Raw genomic sequence first — 24,464 nt, forward strand, 5'->3', positions numbered from 1 at the left:
ATACCCTTAAGGCGGAGCGTAAGCGTCCCTTCTATTTTTTCCCGACAGTTCCTCAATATCTCAGATTGCCGTTTTTTCAAAGTTGGCACGCTTACAGGTCCGAAATAGAAGAGGCGCTGAGTGCTGTCCACGGGCCACTCACGCCTCCTGTTGTGAATCTTAAGCAACAACCGCGTAATTCCTTGTTAGCACAAACGAAGAGCGGCTAAGTGAAAGCGTATACTAATGATTTAACGAGCAATAATTACACTTGGTTCACCCGGGAAAGAGACCTCACGCTAATGCGACCGCGTTGAGTGTTGAGCGACCGCGGTAATCTGGACGCGGTCGCTTTGGCGGCGGGCTTGTCACAGCGCGCCCACTCCAGTAAGGGGCGCCTCTCTAGTATGTTGTAATGAGTGCGCTCGCTACTCTCTGGGTGTCGATTAAGGGCTTCAAATTAGTCTGCAATAATCAAGCAGAAGGCCCTTGTCAAATCGTTCTTTCCTTTTTTTTCGGATTTTTCATCGCCTATTTTTCAAAACGGTTGCGGAATCTAGACAACCTATCCCGCAGGTTTTCAATCTGCAAGAGCCACTTATATGAGCCTGACTTCTCAGTCATTTCGCAGACTAATTAGTGCACCGAGGCAAGTCTTCGTCATCAACATTTGTGGTTAGATTGATTCTAATAAAACCACTCGACTATATTTAATGCGCTGTTTAAATAATTTTTGAAGCTTTTCATATGCACCATTTTTTAGGCGTATCTGAAATTTTCAACTAAAACAAGCTGTACGAATTTGTTCTGCACTCGTCGCTCAAACCACTTCTTTGACTGTTCTCGCCTTTTCCACGAGAAAGAAGGCAGATTTATTCTATGGTACGGCTAATTTGTCTGCGAGGCCCTCTTTTCATCCTTGGCAGACTGTTACTCCTTTCTGATCAGTCACTTTTGATTTCGTGACACGTAGCGCATGCCCGCCGCCGACTGTGCGTCCGTATACAGGCTCGGTATTCACTTTAATCCTTGCCATTGTTTCCACACCAGAGTCAACACGAGCGCTGTTTAGACTGTTGCGAACACTAATTAGAGAAATCTACCGCCGCTGCAGTCTTTTCTAATGTAAGCTTTGCCGGAGCGCGCTCGCAAAATACAGCTACTCATTTTAACAAGTGACTGTATCGACAAGACTCGTCTCAGGAATGAAGGAAATCGTGTGTATTAGGCAGGTTCCTTTGAGGACCTGTTATATTTTTACTTCATCCTGCCGGAAAGAAATCTATTTTATCGCTTTTTAAAACTCTTTGCAATACAGTTAAACGCCACTTAAATGAAATTCAGGGGGCGCCAAGGAAATGATCGCTCAGGTGAAAGTTCACTCAAATAAAGTGAACAAGCAACAGCAGCTAATTTTGATGAACAACAGGAAACAGAGGGAATTCAAGGCTCTTGATTGTTGACAGAGGCATAGGAGGAACGGCAAAGCCTTTCGCAATGCCCAAATGGCGCTGTCCGGAGTCCATTCTATGTATAATTTTCTTCTTTTCGTACCAGTTTCACATTCTTGCTCCGCGCGAAGCGTGGACCTTCTGCCACCCCATAAACAGAAAATGCAGCACTTAATGAAACCTAGCTGCTACGGCTACGATGACGACTCAGGCAAGCCATTATGAACAGCTACAGCTTGGACCATGTCGGAGCCAGATTTGATGTCGGACCATGTCGGAGCACCCAGCCAGATTTGATGTGAAGTCCTGTATGTGAGGAAGTGGATAGCGGTCTGGTAAAGTGTGAGCGTTGAGGGCGTGGTAATGTCCACATGGTCTCCAGTCGCCCGGATCTTTCTTTGGCGCCATGTCAAGTGGCGATGCCCAGTTGCTGGAGGAAGGGCGTACCATGCCGAGTTCAAGCATGTGTTGGAACTCACGGCGAGCGATAGCGAGGCGTCCTCCCGACAAACGGCGAGGGCGAGCAAACACCGGAGGTCCCGAGGTCACGATCTGGTGAGTGAGCGAGTGCTTCACCGGTGACTCTCCGGTATGCGGCTTTGTGAGGTTGGGAAAATCAGTCAGAACATTCGCATACAGCGAAACAGGGACGACAGCGCGAAGCCCCATCGCCGCAAGGGCGGGTAGCACGCCGTTGACGACGAGGTGTGTGCTGCGATCTATGAGGCGATGAACTTGCATGTCGACGGCTAGTTTGAAGAGACTGAGAAAATCCGTGCCGAGAACAGCTTGCGAGACGTCAGCCGCAATGAAGATCTAGTGAAACGTGCGGCGCAATCCGAGGTTAAGCGTCAGGGACCGTTGGCCGTACGTGCTGATGGGGGAGTTGTTGATCGCTTCGAGCGGGGAAGCCTGTTCGTTGCGACGGTGATCTGCCCAAGAGGCCGCTATGACGCTGACTTGTGCTCCCGTGTCGACCAGGAAACGAGTGCCAGTAATCTTGTCTGAGACGTAAAAGAGGCGGCATGTCCGTCTACCAGCACCACTTGCCGCCGTCAGTGGCCGGTCGCAGCGTTTCCCGACCAGGAGCGCCGGTGTGTGCACTTGCGGGCAGAGCTGCCGAAAATACGGTGGTACCAGCAGAGAGCCGAGGGCGAGGTGGCTGGCCGCGCGTCGGGTGGTTGGGATTCCGGGGAGCACGAAGGTGCCGGGGAGCGGCGGCGTGGCCTGAACCTCGGCGGAGAATGGCGCGGCAAAGGCGCGAGGACATCGAGCCGCCTGGGAAGAGCATCAAGTCGACATTCGATGCTGGCAAGCCGGGAGCCTGCGGCAGTCGTTGGAGGCGGACTGGTCACAGAGCTGACCTTGGGGAGCCGTGAGTAGTCCGCAACACGGTCAGCGAGTTCAGCTAGCTTGTCTAATGTAACATCACTCGCAGCTGCGAGGATGGGGACCATGTGTTGGGGCAGACGCTGAAGGAAAAACTCACGCAGAAGTGGGTCGTACTGAGCAGCGGAGTCTCCCAGAAGCTGGCGCATGAGACGGAGGAGCTGCGAAGGGCGGCTGTCATCAAGCTCCGTAGCGCTGAGGAGCTGCTCGGGTTTGCTGCGCTCGGACGCTGACTTGCGGTCGATGATAGCCGCCTTCAACGCGTCGAAGGGTCGAGCCGAGTCCGGCGAGCTGATGACGTCCACTAAGTCCTCAGCGACGTCAGGAGGTAAGGACGACGCGAGGTGGAGTAACTTGGTATCCTGGCTGGTGATACTTCGCAGCGGGAAATGCGCGTCAACCTCCAGGAGCCAGGCGCGGAGGCTATTGGGCCAAAGTGGCGGCAGGCTGACTAGCTGAAACGCGGCCACCGAAGCACCGAGAGGCTGAGCGTTCTGGGACGGGTCGCTGCCGGTTTTGGAAGTGCGGAAGAGCCAGCGGAATCCATGTAGGATGATTTGGTTGCGTGTTCGAAGCCGGGTCACCATATCTGGCGGAGCTAAGGCGAGGAAGAACCAGCTCCGACGGCGTTGAGGTTCGAGCGGTTTATTTGCGCTGCTCGCTGTTGTTGTTGTTGTTGTTAGTCTATCAAAAGATTGCACATACCCACACTGGGGGATCGGCCAAGAATCGGGTGGCTATTCGCCTGAACGCAGTTAATAATAAGGAAAAACGCGTGGGAGCGCAACACCGGTGAATTCTTCGTCATGAACAGAAAAGGGATGAGAGTTTTGATCTCAAAATTTTAAGAATAATAATAAAGAGAGGGATTAAATTATAATTATTTAGTCAAAATGTAGTAATTGATAGAAAAGAAAAGTTTGGAACACTTAGCAAGGCAGTCGGTGAGATTCTATCGGGAAATTTAGAACAGCGGTACAAACAGATCTGTGGCTGAACCCAAATGTGGTGGCGCAAAATGATAGCAAGAGCGGGCTGCTCAAACTAAGGCCAAGATGCTACAAGGGCTCCTCCAGCAACCTTTTTCTCAGAGAGTCGAATCGGCGACAATACAGCCAAAAATGTTCTATAGATTCAGGCTCACGGCAAAATGCACAAAGGGGAGAGAGCGCCTAGCCCAACTTCCTCTTGTCCGGCGCCGCGTGCCATGGCCTGCGAGCCGAGCGCGGCGCGAGGGGCGCTACAACCACAAGCCAGCTACAAAGCCGCAGCAACCTAAAGTAGGTTTGGCGTTCTGCAGTTTCAAAGGAGAAAATTTCGCGCTTCATGCCTGAAAGTACGTTTTCACTGCTGCAAGGAATTCTGAATTGCAATGGCCACACTTTTGCGTCCGAAGGCTGCCGCGTGCATTTAGAAAGGATGCCTTCTAATCAGGAAACATCACTTCAGTTTTTTTTAACATTCGCTTAACTTAAGTATTCAGAGCGCCAAAATTTGTTCAACTGAAGCTCATATGCATTGGTTACAATAATGTCCCTGCCGTAGATTTTTAAGCTCGTTTATCTGAACAATTCGTTCAGGCAGTGTTCGTCCAAGTGGTATTTCATTGCACACATCATGAGCTCACGCAAGATACCGCGAAGCACAGAGGAGTGGCGTATTTATGTCGGGAACGGCTCATTTCAAAACTTGAATGTCCGCACTGACTAGAATTCGCCTAACAGGTGACAAGCGGGCAATACGCTGACCAAACTGAGAGCCCATTTGCCAATCAACGGAGTAATTACTCATTAGCATCATCCATCTTAGCACAGTCATACGGCTACAAGTAAATCTATATAGCTTTGTCAGGAACTACTCAGTGGAAGAAGAATTTGTCCCGGTCCGGGGATTCAACTCGGAACCACCGCCTCAGCCGGACAGTCGCTCAAACACCTAAGCTTATCATGACGCAAAAGGGAAGATTGTTGGGCCAGTTGGTTCATGATTATAGCAGTGAAACGGCTTCTTAGATAGGCTTCTTTTATATGGACCAGTAAGTATGGCAATGATTGGATTGATGTTGTTTTTGCTTATATTGTATGCCTCTCTATTTATTGCGGTATCACATACAACAAAATCAGTCGCAATTTCGGCATTGTGTTTGTCACTTCTTGTCTTGCTGTCCCGTTTTTCACGCCGTTTAATTGGTTTTATCATGGCGGCTAGCAGATGGCAGGGCAACGCCCCATTAATCAACAGCTTAAAGCAGAAACGGGGTTAGCCCATTGTTTTCGAGGGGAATGCTTAAATGTGCAGTAGATTTGGATCCGAGAAGTATTTAGGCTACTTATCAGCATGCAACTGAACGCAGACGCAGGGCTATAGATATGCCTAAATACCGCTATGGATAAGCTATAGATATGCCTAAATATTGTGTGAAAACACTCTCCCATAGCTCCGCATTCACCGCTTTTTCAACAGCGCGGTATCGCAGTGAAGGAACGAAAGAGAAGGGAAAGCATCAGCAGCTGTTTGCCCTTCTCGTGCCCAGGTGGGGAGGTAATCGAAGCAGCTACGCCGAGGACGCGCCCTTGTTGCGCCCCCACTGTAAATACAGCGCGCTCTTTCTTTTCGAGGGACGAGCGCATTTTCAGGTCGGCGCCTCTTAGTTAGCTGAAGACCTCCTCAAAGTGCGGCGTGAGATTCCCACCCTTCAGTTCACTTCCTTTCTTTCCGCGATTATGGTAAATAGGAGACCGTGTAGGACCACCCGGCAAAATAAATACCAGCGCGGTAGATACGAAGAAGGGCAGCTAGGAATAAGATGGTCGGACCGCTGCGGGCGAGCTTCCCTCCTGGCCAGATTAATTTCCTACTCCCTGTAGCTTGCCCGCGCCGGTTCCCTTGCTCCTTATATTTCTTCGGCTGTCGTTCCCACTTGGACCGAGGCATTTTGTGGGGAATATACGTCTGCTCCTTTCGCATTGGGCACACTCCTTCGTTCTTGTCGCCACCCACCCTCCTCCTCCTCTCCCCTCATCCCTCTCCTCCCCCCTCTCTCTCTTTTTTACTTATTGAAGGCGAGCTGTCTCGTTTTGCTTTCCGTTCACGTGCCAACGGTCTCTATTTAAGCGACGTCTTTTACGCTGTCTGGGCACGAATATGAAGTCGTGAAGGCCGCGGTCGCTCATTCACTCTTTATTCCTATTTCATTTCCCCCCCTATTTTCATCTCATTTGAGAGGCGCACTTCGGCCGCAATTCTTAAGCATTATCTTAGTTTTAAGCCGCTCGCGCGCTCTGTCGCGCTGCTCGGCGACGTTCGATTCTTTTTGTTTTTCAAATTCTTTTTGCGTTTCTCGCGGCAAGTCAGCAGAGATACGGGAAGGGGATGGAAGTGATCAGGAGGGGTGGGAGTTATACGAAAAAAAAGAGACAGAGGAGGGGGGGGGGCACCCCTAGCTTTCGTTCTGGTCTTGCTTGGGTTCCTCCCCCGTTCGCTCCTTTCCCTTTGCGAGCGGTGATGTTTCTTGCGTGTCCAAACGCCATTCGGGCGACTTCATTTTGCAGTTGACGGCTGTTTTGATGAAAACAGATGGGTGCCGCTGGCATGCCCATTTTGAGCGTCGGATGAAGCGGGGACACCGCGGACTGCTATGCAGCGGCTAGAGCCCTTCGGGAAATAATGGCGTTTGCTTGAAGGACCGCTACACGAAATCCACTTGGAGCCGAAATTATCCAGATCGCGATTGCCCATTCCAGGGAAAATGAAAGTTCGTCCACCCATCGGGTCCCCCTCAGCGATTTCCTTTCAAACGGCACCCGCGGTTTGTTCGGAGCGGCATAATTTAGCGTTTTTCTCCGTGGCTCTTGTTGTTTGCAATTTATTTGACTGCATTCTTATTATTTTTGTTTCAAATTACCTTCGTCTCCTGGTCCCTGTTTAAGTGCTCGCCTACAGCAACATTCGCGCTGCTTCGATGATGTAACCAACGGACACGCCACACAGAGCGTAAGTAGCCGTCGTTTGCTTCGTGGATTCGAGGAAATCGTTTGAGTGACGTCGACGCCAGAACCAAAAACATAGCACAGCGGCATCTGATTTCTCTGTTTTTCTCTCTTTTTGTATACGTCTCACGAACGCTTTGCACACAAACGCACGCTATTCTATATAGCTTTGTGGATCATTTTAAACGGAGAACAAACAATTTCGCTTGTGCGTAGTTTTTGTTGCACAATTTTCTTTCATCAAAGGTAGCTCCTGAAAAATATAAATCGCATTCTCTGTCGTAGCCGAGCTTTAAAATGCCTCATAATGAGCTAGAACGCTATCACCTGTTTGCAAGAAACAGTCCTGAAATTGAGCCCTGGCCTTATAATGGAAGAATGAACCGCCAAATGTACTTTATATGCATTCAAATAAAAATGTTTAAAGGGCTGGAATTCGGCATTTCCTCCGCATTCTTCTTTTTCAGGCACAGCAAGTCGCTTCTTTGTGGAAACTCACGGATTCCCTTCAAAGGTTCCTTCGCCCTTTCGTGGCCGAATTCAATCCGTGACACCGGAGTCTACGCCAATTACCAGGCGAGCCTCTACGAAAAACTACTAACTGCTAAGAAACTAATAGATGGATTGGTTATTAAGTACTGGGAATCAAGGCATCCGTACGTTAACGCTCTCGGGTCTTCAAAACGCCCAGATGCAAGTAATGCTGTAGCTAGAACCCATCACCATCGGACGGCATTGAGTTTGAAAAGTGAGCAGCAAGTCCTTTCTCTCCGTATTTTTTTTTCTTGCGCGTTTTTAAACGGGAATAACGTTCCCGGTGCTGGCTATTCCCGCGGACTGCGGCCCTTCGTCAAAAGTGACGTCGAAGTGCGAGCCTTTTTATAGTTATCTTGTGAGCGCTTCTGCTTGGGGCTTTTTTTTTTTGGCTGCACCAAATTTTAATGAACAGAGGGTTCCCATACGGCACATTTTCTTTATTCTGCAGTTAATTTCCAGGGAATGGGAGCCACTTGAAACACGTTCAGTTGTACACTGAGTCGGCTAATTAACAGATATTTGTCAGTTCATTTTTTAATTAATGATTTTAATGGAAATATTGCAGCGGCGAAATTGAAGGACAGCTTGTATATCACCAGCTACACGATTAAATGAAAGGAAAAAAACCGTGGCGGGTTCTAAGAGCAAAATTATTTCCTCTTCACTCCCGTCTTCAAACCCAAACTGGTCAGCAAAAGAGCGACGGTGACGTCGATGTTTTCGCCTTAACTGTTGACGCAGCACTGCGTCATCGCCGGCGCTGCCACCATGCATTCTCTGTTCCACTCTTTTCTTCTTTTGACGGCAGCTTTCATTCTTGGCGTCTGCAGTGAGCTCAAGCTTTGCGCGAAACTTAACTTGCCTCCCGAGCTTTGGCAAAGCGCCATGTCATGCTGACAATAAACGCTGTCATCTACAGCACATTTCTTGAAACGCACATGCCTGTAGAAATTTATTCGGGAGGGGGGGGGGGGAGGCTTGTTGGACCGCGTAAGTGGTTCTGCGGCAGTTCTCTGTCTGGCCACTAGAGGAGCACGCACGCCTAAATGGCATCGCGGGTTGAGACAAGATTGTCGGTTCGAGAATAAGCCGACATAGTGATAGCCTATTTAATCACGAAGCAAAACGCTTCTCTAGCCGAGCAACGCTGTGCTACTCAGCACTCGGATCGCTTCATTATTTCCCGCAGTTCCTTTACACGGCTGTTCAACAAGTTCGCATCAAGTGGCATGGTGGTCAGTGAGCGAGCAAAAAATGAGTTCATAAACAGAGAAAAGCTCGAGACAGATGTTCTCGCGTACGTGGTATCCAAGCCCGAAGCGAGAGTGCGAGCAACTACGACGTCCCCTAAGGCCCAGCCTACTGCAGTGTGGAAAGGCTTGTAAAACATCACTTACACCCATTCCATATTAGCCTGCGTCAAGAATCGCACGAAAGTGATTTCGTACGACGCCTGGACATCTGTAACTCGATTTTAGATCAAAGAGACCGCTACCACAAATTCCCGAAGAAGATTATTTGAAGTGATGAGGCTTACTTCTGGAGAAATTCGACCCTCGACCTGCACAATGGTTTATTCGTCCAGCACCAATCCTCACTGCATCCGTCAGCATAAGCACCGAGTAAGATGATCTTTCGACGTTTTGTGCGGAATTTTTAACGACAGGATCACTGGCCCATGCATATTTGAAGACTGACAAGAAGGAGCACTTCAGATAGCAGTGGACCATTTTACATCTGGCCTGCCGGTTGGTATACTGAAAGAGACATGGTTCCTACACGAAGGTGCTTCAAACGTATTCTTCTTCATGCGCTGCACACTTTTATGGCCGCAGTTTCACTTCTTCAATGAGTTTAACGCAAGTGAAAGTTATGTTTGAGGCCGGTACGGAAACTTTCACAGCAATTCTTGGAGGTTTGCTTCGATGCGAGCGGTACTGTTACAATTGGATCTACGTTTTCACCCCAGCACTAGCCAAACCTTCCCGGCATGCCCTTGATGAAGGAAGTGGACCGCCGTCGGCTTTCCATTTAGGTGCGTATGAGAAACCATGATTCCTGCATCGTGGGTGAGGCCGTGGTACGTCATCAGTGAAGGCGAAGACATGGAGGTCCCCGTTGCTCTTTAGCCGAACAGTTTCGGTCTGAAGAGCCGGGATGGGGAGATGGAATAATTGCGTCTGTAGAAACCACAGCGATATTTTCTTCCTTTTATTTCACCGCACATGAGGCGCATGCGCAAGTTGCCCTTCAATTTCTCTATAAGTACATGCATTCTGAAGTCCATTAATAAAACATTAATTCAAGTATACTTGTTAACTAGCCGTCTCTGTGTAAAATCACTCGTGTTTGAAGTGGCTTTGACGCTCTTGAAGCTAAGTGCAAAGCAAGAAAATCAGTTAATATGAGCTGTTTTTTTCATGAAAATTTGGAGCCGCTAAAGAAAAACCCCCTGTACGTACAAGCGGTATTTCGATTCGCCGAGAACTGTGCGTAACACGGAAGCACAAGACTTCTAGACACATGACACGACCTCAACAGGAAATCAACGAAGCAGAAACTCCTCAGGGCCCATGTAGCAGCGCCACGAGGGGGTGATTCAACTATCTGGACGATTTGTTTGCTTTGGATGTTTGGATGTTTGCGTTGGTACCATATATTTGTTTCTGAAAATTAACACGCCTCTCTGCAATGCAAGACAGCCTGAATGCAGAAGGCTGGTCCTTGCAGGGACGTAGTCTTTGCCAATAGTAACCAGCCTGCAAGGGTTTGCTTCTCACTCATTTAGTACAGTCCTTATGACTTACCTAAAGAAGAGAAGGTTTTGGAAAGGAAGGACTAGGCAGAACATGCAGCCTGGTTACTTTTGGTAAGGACGTTACGTGTGCGGTCAGATGCTCTTCGAAGGCTGCAGCCTGCTGCCTCGCCTGCTGTTAATTCAGCTGTTCTTCCGTCAAGAATTTCTAGGGTGTTCATATATGAGCTATGGAACGAAGTCAGTGCTGTGGTCAAATGCTTTGTGATGCTGGTTCCGGATTTCAGGGGCTCAGTGAGCCGGAGTTTGAATCTCACCAGTGGTATTTGCAATTCATAGTCTCATTGAGATCGACCCTTCAAGGGTGGCATAATATTGGGCTATCGTGTTTTGTCAAAATTTCGGAACAATAATATTGCAAGTTTCTTTTCTTATAACCGATTCATTATTCTTCCACCGACAATTATGGCAGACTTAAGGTCTATTTTAGAGCGCCGGGCAAGGACGCGAAATAAATATGTTCATTTTTATCTTCCTCTAGCAATCCGCTCTCTCTGGGCGACTGCATCACTGTCTTAGTGAAAGAAAATTCGGTGCTGTTGTGCGGCAGTTTTTCTGAGCGTTTACGCTTTTATTTCCTCTCTTGCTAGAGCTTCTCGTTTGTAACTGGAACGTTCTTACATTACAAAAATCTTTCAAACTAGGATGGTCTGGATTTCGCGTTGGAACGCTCTTGATACAAGTAGTTTATATACTTCGTCAAAATTGACGCACGCAAGTGCTTGCGTACAGTTTTCTCCATTCGTGTTGACATTTAGCTGTTTGTATTTCCGTCGATGCAACGTGCCTCCTTTTCTCTTATTTTTTCCCCCGAGTACACAGAAGCGTGTATGCTACGGAAGAACACCTTAATACAGTGCAAAAAGACGACAATTGACGATGCGACGGTAAAAGCCCGCCAGATGAAGCCATGCGACGGCGCATGTCCTCGTTACGGTAGAAAGACGTAAGCTAACGCAGGACGCCATAGCGCCCAGGCGGGCACAAAGCCGGGCCGTCAATTGGCGGCAAATGAAGCACACGGGGACAGCCAGGGGCAAGAAGAAGAAACGATCAGCTTTGCCGAAGGAATGTGGAGACCTGCAGAGCTAGTTAGGGAGCCAGTCACCTGAATCCAGCGCTGGCGCCGCCGGCGTTCATTCATCGAGCGCGAGGAGTGCGCGACGACCGCGCATCAGCAGCGTCCGCTCGCCACCGTCCGCCGGGGTGAGGGAAGGAGGAGGCAAGTGGCGGCGTGGCACATCTAGAGCGCTCCTTTGTGGCGACGCGGTTCTTTTCTTCGGCAGATCGACGCGAACAAATGTCCTTTTGCCGGTTTCACCCCCCCCCCCCCCCCCCCCTGCCTTGCTCGTCGCAGCCTCGCCAGAAAAACCCACACGGCCCCGGCTGCGCGTGGCCCGGTGAACAATGGGGACGTCCGGCGCAGATGCCGGCAGCAGAAATATCGCCTCGGCAATCGGAAGACCCGCGACGACGCCGAAACGGCACGACGCGCTGCCGCGCCATTCCCACGGCCGGCATCCAGCGGCGCACGCGAGGCCCACTCGTCTCGCCGGTGCAAATGCCCGCGTCCAGCGCTCCTGTCTCCTCGTCACGCTCGAGCCACGCACAAGTCTGGGCTCGCTGCGCGCTCTCGAAAGCTTGCCCGGGAGCCTCCGGACACTGATTACAACGCCAAAAAGGTGTATTAGACCAGATTTGCAGAAAATTCACTTATTATTATAGCGCTATTCGAGTTAAAGCCAAAAGGTCATACCAAAGAAGTGTCTCTTGTTTACTAGGCGACAGCTCGCGATGCTTCTCTAGACATTCAGTAGCCCTGGGTCCGTTCAGTTTCGCATGAAATCCCAAGAGACTGGCTAAACTGTCGTGTCCCAGTCATTTTAATGCGAAAGTATTACTAGGCCCTCGAGGAGAAATGCCGGTGCGTGCGCGCGTGTGTGTCTACTCGCAGATGATACCGAGAATCCCAGCGATGGCAAGGAAAATAGGGTGACGTCATCAAGCAGGCGCATGACGCACACAGCAAGCCAGGACCGCCACTTTAGACAATCTTATTCATGTCGTTATTCTATACATACTGTTGCAACGCTAAACGCATACCGTAAAATAATTCCCTCGGTTGAACCACTCGCTTATTCGTGCTGAAGCAGAGATGGCATACGACCATCATACTTTTTCAATACCAAGTTTGGGTAATGTACAGTCTTTGTCGAAAGTATACAGCCCAAGAGGTCTGCTTCAGAGCCCTGCAGCGCGGCTCCTCTTATACTTACTTAGGGAGCCTAATCTCACGAATGCGGGAGGAACTTGCGTCCTCAACTCTCCCAAGCTCACTCAGGGCTGTCAGATGTGCTAAATAGTACCACTACACGGCTTGGAAGCAAACCTCTTAGGTTCATTTTATTGGAAAAGACTGCCCCTTCCTGATTTTATCAGAATTATAAATCCGAGTCTGCTGATTAGAAAAAATTTTTATTTACATATGTACACATGCCAAGGTTACCGGATACATTTGACATTCACAAGTAGACATGACGCTCAGCATGTAAGGCGAGCCAATTAGAGTGCCAAAACATCTTTGAATAACTAACAGGAATTTCTTGTGTGCGATTGAAAGCGGCGTGGCATGATTATTAACAGTGAGTGATACCGGAAAAATCTGACACGGAAAAAAAAGGGGGGGGAATAAAGAAGAAGACCCTAGCGCCAGTTTGGTCTAAAGACCAGAACAAGACGTTCATTGTTAACAGAAATGAATGGGCATGACCACTGCCGGAGAAACTCTTCCTCTCCCAAGAAAAAGAGTTCCTCTGACAAGAAACTGATCAGCTCCCTTCTAAGACGGCCAAGTATTGGCCACACAGCTCGGCGTCGAAAGCCACCAGCGACCGCGGTGCATCGATTGCGCCATAAACTAAAAAGACCTGCAACAATTAACAGGCGAGCAAAACGGCCGCTGGGGAAGCGGCCGCGGGAGACAAAGCTCGAAATGCCCTGCCCACGGAATCCCGCATGAACGGCGCGCCAAAAGACACGTGCTACCATGCAGGTGACTGTAGCATGGCGATTAGATTCCGGAAGCGGGCAATTCGGACAGGTACTGGAGCGTAAAACGCCCCACCGCTCCAGCCGATCACAAGTAGGCAGCACTGCCCAACCAAGTTTCCACACAAAGTCACGTAGATGGTCTGGGAGAGGCGTCGATGTTATGCGCGCCCATTGAACGCGGCGCATCGGTGAGCGGCGAGCCGCCGGCACAACAGGCAACAACAGCGAGCCCATAATATTCACGACACGGTCTGTGAGGATGTTGACGTCAGGTGCTACTGCGCTTGCATGCCTGAAAAAGGCCACTGCCGTAGTATATATAGCGGTAGGCTTCTCTGATTGAGGACCATGATTAACTGGGGCCGAGGGATCCAAAAAGCGCAAGGAAGGGCCCAAAAAGTACCGCGCCAGGGTTCGCGCCGGAGACGCGTCCCCCAGCAGGATACGCAACATGCACTTCAATGCTAACAGTGAGGACGTGATGGTCAACGTTGGGAAGGCAAAACCACCTCTCTCACGTGGTTGTCCAAGAACAGCACGAGCCACAAGCTCGGTTCCGCCTGACCAAAAAAAAAGAAAAAACTGTAGTCTGCACCCGCCTTATGACGCGCAGGGGTGGTTTAACAATGTGGCAAAGGTACCAAAAGGCACCCAGCACGACCGACTGAACCAGGTAGCGCCTCTCAAGCAGAGGAAGGTCAAAGGTCTGTGCCCTCTGCACACGAGCTGTAATACCCTCTACGACCGAAGACCACATACCATCCCATACTCCAGCACAGTCGTAGGTCACTCCTAAAATGCGCATCTGCTCACACCACTGCAAAGGTATTGTACTCGTTATACGTCTCTGAGGTGACCCTACAAAAAAGTAATGACTCTTGGAATAATTAAGAGCAGCCCCCGACAAGGAGGCGTACTCACGAAAAACGTTTAAAACTTCGAGCAGGCTGCGTTCATCAGCTAAGTATAGTGTGATGTCATCTGCATAAGCAGTGACGCGTACACTCTCACTGCCTGGCAATGCCAGACCGCTAATGAGAGAATGGTGATTGACTGCCAAAAGGAAAGGCTCTAATGCTAAGACAAACAAAAGAGGGGAGAGCGGACAACCTTGACGGACGCCGCGGCCAACATCAAATGCGGTACTTTCCCAGCCATCGAGGAACAGAGTGCTTGAAATATCTCTGTACATCTCTTTAATAAGTAGCACTAAAGAACGTGGGAAACCGAAAGCATCCAGTGTACCGTAAATATACTCATGCTCTAGAAAGTCGAATGCCTTCTCTTGATCTAGAGAAACAAGAAGACCCTGTGCGCGCCGCCGTATAGTATACTCTAGGATATCTCTCGTTACAGAAGATAAACTATGTATTTCACGGCCCGGAATGGAGCAAACCTGGTGGCAGGAAATGAGGGACGGGAGAAGAGCCCGTAAACGGCGGACGAGTAATTTTGCTAATACTTTATAATCTGTATTTAGTAAGGTGATAGGGCGCCAATCTGCCGGACATGTCGAGAAAGAAGACTTTTTAGGGATCAGAACGATGCGGCCTCTTTTAAATGAATTAGGAAGGACATTCCGAGTGAAACAGATTTTTAACACTTCCGTGAAAATGGGGCCTACTATATGCCAGAATTGTAAATAGAACTCCACAGGAAGACCATCTGGCCCAGGCGTTGAGCCTCGTTTCATGGAATCTAACGCCTCCTTAATTTCATCTGTTGTTGGCGGAGCCATAAGGCCATCATGAAGTTGTTTACTAGGCGACAGCTCGCGATGCTTCTCTAGACATTCAGTAGCCCTGGGTCCGTTCAGTTCCGCATGAAATCCCAAGAGACTGGCTAAACTGTCGTGTCCCAGTCATTTTAATGCGAAAGTATTACTAGGCCCTTGAGGAGAAATGCCGGTGCGTGCGCGCGTGTGTGTCTACTCGCAGATGATACCGAGAATCCCAGCGATGGCAAGGAAAATAGGGTGACGTCATCAAGCAGGCGCATGACGCACACAGCAAGCCAGGACCGCCACTTTAGACAATCTTATTCATGTCGTTAGTCTATACATGCTGTTGCAACGCTAAACGCATACCGTAAAATAATTCCCTCGGTTGAACCACTCGCTTATTCGTGCTGAAGCAGAGATGGCATACGACCATCATACTTTTTCAATACCAAGTTTGGGTAATGTACAGTCTTTGTCAAACGTATACAGCCCAAGAGGTCTGCTTCAGAGCCCTGCAGCGCGGCTCCTCTTATACTTACTTAGGGAGCCTAATCTCACGAATGCGGGAGGAACTTGCGTCCTCAACTCTCCCAAGCTCACTCAGGGCTGTCAGATGTGCTAAATAGTACCACTACACGGCTTGGAAGCAAACCTCTTAGGTTCATTTTATTGGAAAAGACTTCCCCTTCCTGATTTTATCAGAATTATAAATCCGAGTCTGCTGCACTCCGATAACAAGCAGGTTACGCCATAATGCGTGATAAGCGTTGCAACAGTCTGTATATGCTCGCGACTGGCAGACTTCCATGTAGCGCCAGTTTTCCCGACATTCTTACCAAATCTCTGGTGCAACCCTTTGTTGTACAGCGTTCCGGGTGGTGCCATACGATTTCGCAGTACATACAGCTCACATGTGCTAGTCAAGTTGGAGGCTGGATAGGGACGGCTACTCAAACCGATGACATATGCACCTTACATTCTATGCCTTCCCAGGCTGTCGCATCAAAACTGTGATGCAACCATTCGTCGTACACCGTTCTGGGTGGTGTCAAAAGCGCCTGTGTGCGTGTTGGTGGCGTCATACATCGCGCCACCGGAAACGGCGCAGACAGCGGCGCGCCATTTCTTCGCTAGATTTTATTGCGGTTGCATGTGCACTCCTGAATAAGCTGAGATCGCAAACCGCAACCACACGTCTGCGTCTTGCCTCCATGAAATGCAAACTCGGCCAACCTCGCCGCTGTGCAGCGAGAGGGTACGAATCTTTGCGCTCTGGTGCGCAACCAATACGCAAACACATGAACTCGTAGAAGATACCTTTAATGTATGTACGAACATTACGCGTAAACCACGCAACCAAGAGACAGCAATGCTTTCGCATTCCCACACGCAAGCAGTGCTAGGTGTTTATGCCAAATTTTTTGTTTGTTATGACATCGGAGATCTGCTATTGCTGGTTAGAAGGTTAGGCGGACGGCCGATGAGATTAGGAAGTTTGCAGGCATAGGGTGGGCGCAGCTGCAAAGGACAACGTTAATTGGAGAGACATAGGAGAGGCATTTGCCCTGCAGTGGGTGTAGTCAGGCTGATGATGATGATGATGATGATGATGATGATGATGATATATACACATATGCACGGTTTTTCATCTAAGGCTTCACATAATAAGGGAGTAATTACTCGCTGGCATCCACCCAAGCGCAGCCATACGGCTACAAAGGAAAGCTTCCCTTTCTAGCTAGTTAGCTTTCCATTGTAGCCGTATGGCTGCGCTTGGGTGGATGCCAGCGAGTAATTACTCCCTTATTACAAATCTACTCCACCTTGGGGGATTCCCTTAAATATCTGACCAAGACTTTACATAATTTAAAAAAATGGGCTTTTTGAGTTATACGCGCGCTTTTTTCGGCATAGCATTGCCATCGGTTTAGTACATCAATAAACAGCTTGGACGTGCTAACTGGCAGGCTGGTTAAAAAGTATTGAAATTGTTAACTTTTTAACTATTAGTGTTAGGCTCCATAACTATTGAGAAGCGTGTAGCTCACCGTAAGTCATGTCCACATCAGTTTTTAGAATTTCTAAAATGCGGTTGCCTTCGGCGCTGTAGCCCAATAAATTTTGTCTATTTGGACGAGTTACGTGCACTGGAGAGGTTGCTTTGCCTGAAAGCTTCCCGAAAGCTCATGTATTTTGGAACGATGTAGCCAAAATTCGTTGGGCTTCAGCGCTGAGAGTAACCGCCTTTTCTAAATTGTAAAAACTGATATGTATATTACTTACGGTGCGCTACCCGCCTTTCAGAAATTATGGAGCCTAACAGTAATAGTTAAAACGTTGACTATTCAATATTAGATAACTAGCCAGCTAGTTAGCACGTATTAACTGTATTCTGATGCACTACGCCCCTGACAATGATATGGTGAAAAAAAAGTGCACTTCTAACCCAAAAAACGCATTTTTAAAAATTGTGTGAAGTCTTAGGTGAAACATCCTGTATACACTCTGAAGGTTTTAGGTTACACGCATACGTAAATGCCCCCGAAAGCACAAGATGGGACAGCTGTCTCTGTAGCTCAGCTGGTAGAGCACCGGACACGAAATTCTAGGGCCATGGGTTCGGTTACCATCGGCGGCATTAGTAGCGTAATATATTTACGCTATTAATTCACAATAGATCACACCGCCACTTCAAAAGGAAACACTCCTTTCTGCTCCTTGGTTTAGGTTACTTCTGGCTCTGCTCGTATGCATGTCATGACGAGCCAGTCATCTCCCTGATGATGACAGCCTTTAATTTTTTTAATGCAATCTTGAGCCTTCAAACCAAAAAAAAACTGACCACGTAAATGTAGTTAATTATTCATAATTTGGTTGAGCTCTATTACGCACATTACGTCCGCTTTTCTGTACAATTCACGTGCACGGAGAGCACCGGCGTACCTCTCACTGCTTTTAAAATAAAAACCTCTAAAGGTTAAAAGAAATCACCCTGTTTATAATCATTGTTTGCTTTTTACAGTCTTCTGGCATTAATTTTCATTTTCCCTTTGCTCAGAATTGTGCACTGCGTTCTACGACGCCTTTATTTTCTAGCTGAACAGGGGGAACTTTTCCTTCTTGTTTTTCAATAAAATCATCAAGGTGGTTTGGCTTTGTGAGAGTTAAACGTTCCAAAGCGACTCAGGCTATGAAGGACGCGAAATGGAGGGCTCCAGATAATTTAAACCACCTGGGGTTCTTTAACGTGCACTGACGTCGCACAGTAGACAGGCCTCTAGCCTTTCTCCTCCGTCCAAATGTGACCGAAGCAGAACGGTGACGAAGCCATGTTTTTCGGGTCAGCAGCCGAGCACCATAATCGCTGAGCTACCACGGCGGCTCAAAAATAAAAAGGAAACGCAGCCCTATCCACAAGGATTTTGCCCGCTGATTGAGAACAAAACCCTCAGAAAAGGGGCGCCGGCGATCGCCAACTCCGATGGCTTCTCAGTCAGTGAACCGCTTTGTGAGCATGTCCTGCTTGCGCAACAAGAGGCGCCAGTGTTGCAGCCCGATTCTCGCTTTTGCAATATATGAGCTTCGTCATTTTGTTTACTTTGTTCATTTGTACCCCTTTGATCCTATCCCGGAGTGCAGTGCAGCCAACTAAAATCCGGCTCTCGTAGAGCCGACGTCCTATCCTCCCCATCTCTAACTTTTAATAGCACAGATTTCTTTCTTTTTGCTTTTGCTTAACATATGGCTTATATCTGTGAAAAGCATGCACCCTAATCTGTGCTACGCCAGGAGTATCATGCTGCATGTAATGCATAACTGTGTTCCTTCGTGGATCGGGTACCTTTTCTTTGCGCTTCTATCAACGGATAGAGGTCGATGCATAGAGGCAGATGCATTTTTGGAGGCTGCCATCTAGGCTTTATGCATGGGTGCGCTCCTTTTATCCAAGTGCGCTTGGACCTGTCTGCGTGGGGTGATCTCCGGCTCAAGCCCATGTTTTACAGTGTTCGATGCACAAGAGACGCTGGTCTGTTCCACGACGGTTCGGCGTGCGCCAGGAGGACAGGTGTACGTTCAGACTGACGGACGAAAAAAATTTATAGCAAGTGGGAAAGTCAAAATGTAAGCGTATAATTTGTTTCATGTGATTGTAGTTGACTCTCTACCTTGGTAAAAACATTATGTAGCTACCTTGGAAGCGATAGACTTCGTCAAGTTCTGTATTCTTTTTTGCCCGAAAATATTGATAATGAATGCTAATGCAGTGAAACACGAGATCGGAAGAAATAATGAACGAAACGTCTTTAAGGCGTGAGTGCCACCGAACGCTGTAAAGAAACAAAGAAGAGTAACAGACAGGTGGCCGATATAAGTGGCTATAGCATGCACAGGGCAGAAACCTTCACAAAAGAGAAAAATACAAAGATGGACACGAACATAGGACGCCCCTGGAGTAAACGAAAAGCAAAATGGGAGGCAAGGTGCCTACGTCTGTCCCAACGGCAACGTACTTCTTCAGGTTGATTAAGTGATCTTATAATTGGCATTTATCATTGCCCCAAGTGTTGGACGATGTCGAAACCGCACAAGTTTTCGCAGCTAGTTTGGGGTTAGAAGCAGAGAGCTTAAGGAACACGACATCCAAACTAGCGCACGCCAATAAGGCAGCAGGCAGGCAACGGAAAGCTGTTTGCGACCGTGTGTCAGAGGATTACATCTGGGATTTGGGATCGTTTGCACTGTCAGGAGGCGAAACTTAGCAAATATGGTTCCTTGGTGAGGGGGTATAACTTTGCCTGGAGTGGATCACGACGATTCAGGCTGTTTTTTTTATTTGCTCTCAGGCCCATGTGCCCTATCGAGGGGATCGACCAACATACAGCACGCCGAAGGCACTTAATATAATGCAATATAAATACAATTAGTATGACAAACAGATAAAGAAAAGGGCTGCGAGTAAATACACAAGTGGTATGGAAGTGAAGAACAAAACACACTGTTATGAGCTGTCGACGCAATATTCTATTCACTTGACGCACGTTGGATAGAATAATGTAAAAAAATGAATCACTACTGGAAGTAATCACGTGAACTTTGCGGCACTGATTCAAGCCGGATGAGAAATCCAGGATGAGCTTGCGTATTATCTTCTTAAGGTGGGATGGTGATAGATATGGAGGACAACATCTGTATAGAAAGTTTACTGCGCAGATAAAGACAGATGCCTTCAACGCAGCGGTGGAAGACTTTCGTTTCGTAGAGCTATAGCTTCTAGTCCGAAGATAGGTTATAGAAGAGAAATGAACTGAGCTATCCTGCATTTTTTCAAGTGATGAGGATTGGTTAACACGGAGGAGAAGAAAAAAGTTGAAATTAAATTGTCGACAACGCTGCAGACTACGGAACACAAAATGGCTGGGCTAACTTTGGGAGAGAAAGTGAAAGTAAATTAGATTACACAACAAACTCATGTTAATGACAGTTTAACTGAATATAAACAAAAGAATCTAGACTTGGGAGGTGCATGTAATGAAAAGAACAGGCAACCGACAGTCTGTTAGGGAAGCAAGAGAGGTATTCAAGGGAAGGAGAACGTAGCCGGGGGCGACGGGGAATCAGGTGGGGAGGCGAGATTAGGAAATTTGTTGGAACAGGGCCGCCGCGGGTGTTTCGTGGCTTGGATGATTGGAGGTCACTGAAGGAGGCCTTTGTACTGCAGTAGACGTGATCTGGCTGATCACAGTGGCGGTGGTGTGCTTGGTAAACTTTAGCAGGATGTTGGAAGCTGCATATTTCAACTTGAAGGGCACCGCTGCTTCTTGCCTGTATCTCTACTTGCTCTTGAGCTTCGGATGCCTAAGTTCACTCCAGGAGACGTCGCGTCCGCTGAAACAGCTCTAACGACCAGCGTGCGCACGTTTCGTGGAGGACGCCAAAAGACAGGAACGGCGACAGGAAAGGCGGAGGGCGAGGTAGTAGGAAAAGGGACTCCTCGCGGAACGTCTAAACAAGGAAGTAACGCTGCCGTCTTGTTTTTTCAGAGTGCAACTTGTGTTCTTTTAGTAACCCCCCCCCCCCCCCGATTATTTTTTTTCTCTGCCTCTTCACTTTTGTGCACTAAGTAGCGTGGGCCTGACTGGGTAGAAGCCAATTTTCTCTTTCCGTCTTGCCAAAGAGCAAGAAAAAACAACAACAAACGAATAAGAAAATGAAAACCAGACAGTGGAAGCGCGCTCCCATTTTTCCAAGAGATTATGCCAGGCTACCACGGCTGCTACAATATTTGGAGGAAGAGGGCCGCACTCCATGAAATGCAGATTGTACGCCTGGAAGGACCACGACTCGGGGGGCCTCGACCGGCCGCTATGTGTGCTCCTCACGTAGAGAACGCCGCTTCCGCGACTCGGGAACCATATATCATCACAGTGCGGCGGCGTCCCGCACTCATTAGGCATTCCGCCTCGCTTGCTACAGATTCGAGCCCTAAATGCTTCCCTTCGTGCCACCACCCCTTCTTCCGTTTGCCTTGCCTCTTTTTACACGACCGCAGTCCGCTGCTGAAGGGCTCCTGGGAAGTGCGCTCCGACTTTCAATGTGCGCTGCCTACTGGGGGACAAAGGGAGAATGGGGGCGGGGATTTATTTGGCAGGTAAGGTGTTTCGTGCCGTTCGCCTACTTTCTCCTTCTACTCAGGGATGCAGAAAGTAATAATAACGAAAAGTAATAATGAAATGCGGAATACGGGATGTCATAGTTTCAACGTGGTGACGGATTGGCCATTCAACGCGTCCACGGGTCCACAAATTATTCTTTACGAACTAAGTGCTTATCGAAATTAAAAGTGTCTCTACGGGAGTTGGCTGCATGCATGCACTAGTCGTAGCTTTTGCTATCTTTTTCCGGCACTAGCTCTGCGGTATATTCTCCTGGGGTTTTCTCGTCTGGCGTCTGAATGCCAATCTGGAGTTCTTTCCAGAGGTCGCGCGCCGCTGATCTAGGCAGAACTGGGCGACAATCACTGCCGCATGCAAATGGAGGAGGGAGAGTTGAGAAGATAAAAACAGAAATAAAGGATTGGACACGCGTCGTAGCCTCGGTCGACGCCGAAGCGACGACAATGACTTCATGCAAGCCATATAATCCCCGCCCCTTCCCCTTTCCAATCCATTAGCGCAAAATATTCCAGCGCTGTTTACGTAGAATGCGTATCGATGCACAATAGATGCTGTTTGCGTGAGACGTGAAAGCCTTAGTCGAATTTCATTCTGAACTTTAATGCACGCTTTTGCTTCAAATCACTTCGCCAACTTTGCTATAGCGTTAAAGTTTGCAGCGGCAACAGCGTCAAGCGCGCAGAGATGGAGCTTTCCTAAGGTGCTTGTTTTGCTATAGAACATTAGCTAGCGATACCAATGTCCCTTCCGAAACTGGCAGGATAGGGAGGTGCTGAATAGACGTCATGCGTGCACATGCCGTGCTGAATATTTTGTTACGCCACCTGGCAACATGAAACAGGGGAGACGCTGCAGGAAAGTGACGAGGCTCCGCGCTGCAGTTCCCTCCCCTTCTGTTGTGTTTCAAGGGAGGTTACAAGCAAAAGTGGCCCGAAAGGAGTGCCAGCAGCTGTGGCTGCACAGCATACTAAGTATCATTTGGGGATATTTAATTTTTTTCATGGTGAAATAATGCTTTTAGGTCTTTATCCAGGGACTTCGGCGTCCGTTGACTCTACGGTTTCATGTAATATTACAAAAAAAGCAGGCACTACTCAGGTGGGCATGGACGAAGAGGATGAAAGCAAGGAACAAATAGTAGATGACAAAGAAGGGAGCCTCGATGGAAATATGCTGGCTTCCGTGAAAGCTCTCGTTGTAATAAACGTACTGTCGCGATCAGAATTTCGTGGGACGGGGGAAAGCGTGGAAAAACCGCATTCTGCTCCACTTAAAGGAGCCCGCCCGCTCTTTCGTTCCTCGCAGGCATATCTGTATCCTCACTCCTACCTAACACCCACCGTAAGCAGGTCAGAACTGGCGCCGGGTGCAGCTTTTAAATATACCGCTGGAACTGATGAAGCAGAACGCGTCCAGCTTTTCGCGGCGACTGTGCAGAAAGGCGGGGGGGGGGGGGGGGGGGGGGGTTGTTTTGTTTGTAATACGTTGGCATTATAATCCTCTTTCGGCAAAAAAAGCCAATGTGTGTATGTGTCTGTGTCGTGTGTGAAGCCTTGACCCCTAGCGCCCTTAGCCAATCAGGGCCCATACCGAACGCCCGGAGATTGCTGGGTAGGTGCCCCTCCCCTCCGCTCCCCTTCCAGCAGGGTTCCACCGAACGCCACCCATCGACACAATCCAGAAGTTAAAGCTAGCCGACTACCACCCCCCTGCTCGTGCCTCCACACTCCAGAATGCCTCCACCCACCACACCATCCCCTAAATCCGCTCTTTACACCCACTTTTCCCTCCAGATGCCTTCTCCAATTGCAAGCCCACGTAGCAGCTGAAAGAAAAAGCGGCAGTAAGATCAAACACAAGGACTCAAAAGAAAGGCGATCAATGTAAAACCGAAATGTGCAACCTCTACTGCTAAAGCAGATATGACGCATCACGTCCTATGATCACCTGTGCACGCACACAGATCGCGACTTTTCGCAGAAAGAGGACGCTTTTGCGGGCGCTGGTCGGGTGGTCACGGCTTCACACTCGCGCACACGCGCGCACGCCCACGCGCTCACCTCACGCACGCACACGCACACGCACACGCACACGCACACGCACACACTCATATACACATTTTTTCGACACAGATTTTTCGCGAAAGTTGACCATGTTTCTAATGCGCAGTAGAAACAGTCAAATACATATTTGCCCCTTTGTTATGCAGCGGCGAGAGACAGTCCCTGAACACTTGTAGAGCCCTTGTATTTCTGCTGCCGAGGAGCCGCAGTTCAATGGTCGACGCAGTGTTTATTCCTCGAAACAACCGGGCCACCTTTCCAATGTTGCTGCATTACCCTCACGCATGTATACATGCACGAATTCAGCACAGATGTTGCGCTGGTACTGCTGCAAACACTTTTGTGTTTCAAGGCACTGTGCAAATAATAGATGTGGGCACAGAATGGGCTGGTTTCGCGCCATTCGTAGGTGACCTCAAAAGTGATGTCACAGGTCACGTGTGAGCAGAGCGTGGCTCGTGGCACGAGGCTTAGTCAGCCGCTGGCTCCTGTGATGCGGGATATGTATGGCTCGAGGAAGCACAAGGAACAACATCGCGAACGTTGCCACGAACGCGAGCGCGAGTGACGACTACGTGGAGATCGGGTAGCGCGCCTATGAAGCGAAGCGAAGGCGTCAGCACCGTGAGGATTCCGACTTGCGAGCTCGCGACGCTGTGAATTCAAGTGAATGGCACTAGGCTGTTCCGCACTCACGCAGAACTCTGGCCACGCCGTCACTTTGGCCACCACTCTTTACAAAACCTGTTGTTTAATAATAACTGAAATGTAATGGGGCAATGTTAAATATTGCATT

At 48.8% G+C, this 24,464-nt stretch overlaps 1 protein-coding gene and 1 pseudogene across 2 annotated transcripts in view; both read right to left on the reverse strand.

Annotated features, from left to right (window-relative positions):
- LOC144116478 (uncharacterized) overlaps positions 1 to 3,067 on the reverse strand; it is a 64,373-nt pseudogene extending 61,306 nt beyond the window's left edge.
- The window catches only part of LOC144115601 (band 7 protein AGAP004871-like), a 668,261-nt gene that overhangs the window by 347,045 nt on the left and 296,752 nt on the right, over positions 1 to 24,464 (reverse strand). The window lies entirely within an intron of this gene.

The sequence above is a fragment of the Amblyomma americanum genome, chromosome 1 (assembly GCF_052857255.1).
Source record: "Amblyomma americanum isolate KBUSLIRL-KWMA chromosome 1, ASM5285725v1, whole genome shotgun sequence".
Lineage (NCBI taxonomy): Eukaryota > Metazoa > Arthropoda > Arachnida > Ixodida > Ixodidae > Amblyomma > Amblyomma americanum.